The 6,000-nt window shown below is 39.5% G+C and overlaps 1 protein-coding gene across 2 annotated transcripts in view; it reads left to right on the top strand.

Moving 5' to 3' along the window:
* The first annotated feature begins 1,398 nt into the window (after positions 1–1,398).
* Sulf1 (sulfatase 1) overlaps positions 1,399–6,000 on the top strand; it is a 169,241-nt gene continuing 164,639 nt past the window's right edge. For both annotated transcript variants that reach the window (XM_047517759.1, XM_047517770.1), the window contains exon 1: positions 1,399–1,643. The gene's annotated coding sequence lies outside the window, so the exon portion shown is untranslated. The remainder of the gene's footprint in view (positions 1,644–6,000) is intronic.

Genomic DNA, 6,000 nt, shown 5'->3' with positions numbered 1-6,000 from the left:
CTTCTTCTTTACAACCAAGTTATAAGAAAACTTTGCTATATGAAAATAATAGTTCTATAATCCTGTGCTTCGAAAAAAAATTGCACCAGGAATCATTTTTAAGTTTCTTAATATAATTTTATTTGAAAATTTCTGAAAAAAAACCCAAGTTGATCAAGTTAATGCTCCTAGATACTGAGATGATTCTCTTTGACATACTGATACTGCAAATATTGGATACCTATTTATAGTCTAGATTTTGATGCTCTAGACATGTTTAACATGTTCCTTTTTTTCTTCCCCCAGCAATCCTCCTCCCAGTTCAGAAAAATTTTACAGGTATAATATTTAAAATGTTGGCTTCCCACAGATAATGTTGGAGAGTTGATCATATTTAAAATCCCTATTTTCTCTTTAAGATTATCAAATCCCTTGGATGTCTAATGGAATTTTTGAAACGATAAGATTTATAAGTCATTTATTTCCAGACTTCTTCTCAAGGCACTGTAACAAAGCCATGTTCTGATTCAGACTGCTATCAAAGTAATTAGTTCTTTTAAAACAGTCCAGAGGACTAAAAAAAAAAAAAAAAAAAAAAAAAAAAATGCACGTAAGAAGGCGGTATTGAAATGACTAAAAATTGAAAACATTTCAAAGCAAAATTGTTAATGAGCTGCTTGAGCTATATGGACATTATAAGTGCAATTAACTAGAAGCCAATAAAAATAATCAATGACAGAGTGCAACCTTCTGGTACCAAGTGCTTTTACAAAGAGATGTCTGTAAAAGCAGCGAGTGATTAAAAAAGCCACCTTTATCTATGGGAGCGCGTGCAATTTTACATGAGCAGAAATGAAAATGATTTTCATTGACTATTTCTGAAGTTCAGCCTGTAGCAAACAGTGCAGAGCTGTATGTGGCAATAGAGAAGTTTCTGCTCTTAGCGGCGCCCCCCCACCCGCACCCTCCCAGGAATGCTGAAGGCAGCCACGATCTAATCAAAGGAAGGTAGGAGTTTAGATTTCAAAATGTAGATGTCACATTTCAGTGCAAACTACTCCCACATTTAACACTTTATCAGCATGTCAAGAAGAATCTTTTATCTCCGGTGGGGGGGAAAGTGGATTGCTGAGAAGATTGCCCTCAATAGATTGGCTGTAAAAGATTTTTAGTGTTTCTGGGCATCCTACCGAGGGTCCCCGTTGTCCCGGAGGAGCACAAGGAGTTGTGAAAAGTAACGCACAACTGGCCACCAGAATAATTCATTCCCTCTACCTTCCCTTTAGCACCTCCCACTCCTCCTCTTTTTATAGCAGTCCTTTCTCTCCGAAAATCTCAGGTTACTTGACTGGGAGTTCTCAGACCTCCAGTTTCAGCCCTGCCCTCAGCCTCCAATCCGTAGGAGACACCCAGCCCCAGCAATTGGATTGGGCAGCCTGTCTTGACACACCACTGTGCTGAGTGCTTGAGGACGTGTTTCAACAGATGGTTGGGGTTAGTGTGTGTCATCACATTCGAGTGGGGATTAAGAGAAGGAAGGCTGCCTTGCTGGAGCTGTGTGGTCTTCTCCAAGTGAGAGTTGCAGGCAATACAACTACTTTGCTTTTAGAAGAAGAGGAGGAATTTATTTTCAGCAGCCACAAGAAAAGCCGTTTTTTTTTCAGGTAAAGTAAAAGACATTGAATGCTTCTGTCTCTTTCTCTTTTGCCATAGTTTTGAATGGAATGCTAGCACAGCACACTTGTCAAAGCCAGTTGGTGCTGTCCTATCAATGCTGCTATTGTACGGCTGACAGATAACAGTGCACATAGCTTGATGCTTGGCTGTCTTTACAGAACTAACACTTCTCATGCCTTGCTCTGGAAGGTGTAGCTAAGAAAATGTCTTTTGGAGCCGTGTTTGTGCCCTTTAAGATCCCCATTATACACTCAAAGCCGTGACTGTAAACTGCTCGTCAGGGATGATCAAGGCCAAGAGAGCATTTATTTGAGCTTTCAAAATCAGAATCCAGGTTCAAACTGTTGCATTTTACTACACAATTCATAAAGTCTTTGACGGGTCTAGTACGGAGTTGCTGGCAGAGATGGAAATGCTTTGTTAACCGATTGGTACAAGGTAGATCGTGTCTGATTTATGATGGAGCAAAGTGGTTTTTAAAAATTTTTTGGAGATTGACTATAAAGTTCGGAAACTCTTTAGGAGAAGGGACTACCCTTTGAGCAGCGGGTAGGTTGACTTTAAAACAAAAATGCTGGGAGCTGAAAGGAAAGCAGAAGAGGAGGAAGGAGGAAAAGGCTCTTTAACACAGCCCTCTTGCAGCTGCAGGGGGAGCAGATGGAGGTAATTCATTTGCAGATCTGTTTGTGAAAGTTTTACAAGTCATGGAAAACTAAGTAGCATATCTGTAATGGATCATTAAAGTCACTACGTTTATAGGTTTTAAACAGGCTATCTGAAGTGCTAATTAAATGTAAATAGATATTCAGACTTGGTTATAAACAAACAAAAAGGTTTTAATTATAAATTAGTCGTTGGAAATTAATAGTCATTGAGGGCTTGCGCAGCATAGAGTGAGTTGTCATCCTATGTGTGAGTGACCACTCTCCCAAAACTCCCACCAAGTTTAAATTGTAAAGAATATAACCAGGAGGTTTATGTACGATGCTTAATTTGTGGCATAAAAAAGGCTTTTCAGGGGGATGCTCTATTTTTATAGTGGATCAAAACATGAAATTTTCACTTTTCAAATGTTTGAACAAGAAAGGTGAGTCCATGAGGTTTTGTCATCCAAACCTTGGTCTTACACACACGTTCATAATATACCTGTGATGTGCAAGAATTCTTGCTCTTACTGGACTTGCGTATTTGATAGAGAAACCCAACACGGTCCTTATCGTTTGCAGGTGAGAGAGTGTGAATAATACTGTATATGAGCTATTCTGAAATAGGAACTGTTTAGTAGGCTGAATAGCAGGAGTGACGGCTAGTGACTTTTAGAACTGAACTGCATAAAGATGCCTGCAAAATGATGTTTCAGGTTGCATTTATATATATTTTTTTAATTTTTTTTTGTTGTTGTTGTTGTTGCCTTTTGTTTTTTGCAGCCAGGCAGTTTTAAATCCTCTTTTTAGGAAAGTTAATATGTGGGCTGGGCAAGCAGTTTGTAGTAGAGTGCTTGCCTAATGTGCACAAAGTCCTGGGTTCGATTTCAAGTATTGCAAAAAAAAAAAAAAAAAAAAAAGTAAATAAATAAATAGATACATTTAAAAGTTAAGATTAAAACAATATTTTAGTTTAGGGCCTAGTTATTATTCAGAATATGCTCTGGTTATGGTTTGAAAAATCTCCAGTGAGAAAATATTTTTATAACCAGGCAGTTATTCCAGCTGAGTATTATCTGATTCCCAATATTACATAACCAAAATAGGACTTAGTTCGCAAGCTGAAGTCTTTTGGAATTCCAGTCATTCCATTTTGGCTTTACAATGGAACTGGGGTTTAAAACAATAAAAAAACGGAAAGGCAGACTGATATCTCATGTTGTATCAGGATCAGAACTACTTGTACATCATGGAGCAGGTATGGTGCTAAGTATCCCTGCCGTTTTCTACCACTGCAGAGATATTTCAGGAAAAAGTAAACTTCCTGCTAACAGGTTGGATTCCCCCCATGAGATGTGATGTGACTGCATTCTAACAAAGGCAAGGTGCTGTTTAGAACCAGAAACCCCACAACCCTATGTCCCTGGTGCTCTAGACGGATCACAAGGCTGTCCACACAAGATTGACCGTATGGGAGAACCCCTCCCCCCAAAATATCAATTGTACAAAGGATTACGCAGGATGGTAATAAGAAAGAGAAGAGGTAAAGTGGTGTTTCTGTCCCCCTAACAAGGTAATATGAAGTTATGTAATGAACTGAAAGGGCTTGCTTAAGATACTGCCCACAGGGCAATCAGTTTCTAGTCAAAATCTAAATCTACTGTTCTAGATGGTGAACACTCAGAGACTTATATATGGTGACTTCCACATACTTGTGTTTGATATTTGGTTTCTCTCTGATAGCGCTAGTGCTGGTAACACACATGAAGTTCCCATCAGTGTTCTAACAGCTGTAAGAGTGTTTGAACACAGGAGATACCCCTCCCAGGGAGAGCTGGGGGTGGGGCAATCTCAGTGTGCACTGTTGCTCTAGCCTTCTCTCTAGGTGTGTCCTAAGATGACAAATCTTAGAGGGATTCTGAAAAAAATGAAAGTTCTGGTAGAGGGGAATGCTGACCTACCCTCGGCCAGGAACTGACAGAACACATGGTAAACTGGGGACCTTCATCAGGGAACTGAAAGGGGCGCTTTCCTTCTAAGGAAATTGATATGATGTCAGACAGATTGTTGTGGTCATTTCCATCGTCATTGTCAAGACAAGTGGCAAATGGGACGCTTTTCATTTCCTCTCCTAGTTACGTAGCCACATAGGAATGAATAGGGGTTCGGTTCTTTTGTTGTTTTAGATTTAAAACACATTTATTCATTAAATGTATAAAGCAGGATTTCTGATACTGAGCTACATATAGTATTAAGAGTTTCCCAACCATTATGTGGATGAGGCCAACCAATGGGTCAGCTCAGGACATCTGGTTCTTTTTTCCATATGCAATACTTTTGTGTGCAGAGCATGGAGTAAATTTAAGGGGATTAAGATTTTTAAAAGCTGACTCTAAATAGATTATTATTTTTAATCATCATTATTGACTTTGGGGGAAAAGGGGCTCATGTATAAACTTAAGTCTATGATCATATGGTAAATTCACCTTTACTTTAGATTAGACCCAGGAAAAAGAAGTTGAAAGAAGATATTTTATGGAAAACGTTTATTCTGAAATATGTTTCCTATTTAAAATATTTTCAATTTGATCTCAATATGCTGGGGAGGAGGGGAATTGGTCTGTTAGCTTTTATTTTCCCGTAATATTTCCCTCTCCCGCATAACCAATCTGTCATCGAATTCTGAGTCCTTCCTTTAAAATGCCTTCCACATCTGGCCCACAGCTACTGTCCCGGTGCAATGATGCTCTCACACGTGGATCACTAAAACAGCCTCCTTACCTAGTCTTCTTTGCTTCTATTCTCTCCTCCATTTTTTTATTTATTTATTTTCTTTAACTGAAGATTGAACTCAGAGCCTCAGGCACACTAAACACACACTCTACCACTGAGCTACTTTTCAGGTCCCCATTTTCCTCTTCTGTCCACTACTTGCAGACTGGGTTTCCTGGAACACCACTTCTCTCTAGGAATCACCACAAGATGAAGTTCAGACTTCTCAATCTGATGTGCTTCTGTACTTGACCTCCACTTTCCAACCATATCCCCACCACGACCTGCCAACCTTCCCCGCAGCTGATGTGCAAGTCAGTGTCCTGCCCTTCCTCGTCTCTTTTAGCCTCAACTACTCCAGTTTTCTAGCTGATTGTAAAAGGAGTTCATCTTCACATGCAGGTTCCTCTGCACTCCTGAGCCTGTGTGGAACAAGCTCCCATATTCATTCTCTTCTATTTATTTGCTCATCTCTTAAAGTTTAAGTTCCATCTCTTCCTCAAGCCTCCCCCAACCACCACCTCTTCCAGTGATGGTCACCCTCCCTTGATGCTGCCCATTAGTTAGTTATCTATGGATAGTGCTTAGCACAATTGCCTTATCTTTTTTTTTTATCCTTCATTATAATTTGCTTTTTTATTCCTTGACTCCTAAGATAGGATGATATGGAATGGCCTGATCCACTTTTATGCCCCACAGAAGACGACCAATAAATGTGTGTTGTCTAATTCACTGGAACACTCCAGCATTCTACTGAGGTACTTGCTTCTATTTATCCCAGTGTGGCACCATTAACTGACTCTTGTACCTTCCTCCCCCTTCATGTGAGGAAAAGAAAAAAATGATGAAATTCAACAGGTTGTTACTTTAGGGAGTCTTAGGGGAAATGCCACTTAGGCAGAATGTGAAATTATTGCCCAAAATTAAA

Source organism: Sciurus carolinensis, chromosome 1 (assembly GCF_902686445.1).
Source record: "Sciurus carolinensis chromosome 1, mSciCar1.2, whole genome shotgun sequence".
Taxonomy (NCBI): Eukaryota; Metazoa; Chordata; class Mammalia; order Rodentia; family Sciuridae; genus Sciurus; species Sciurus carolinensis.
This window is presented reverse-complemented; position numbering and strand designations above follow the sequence as displayed.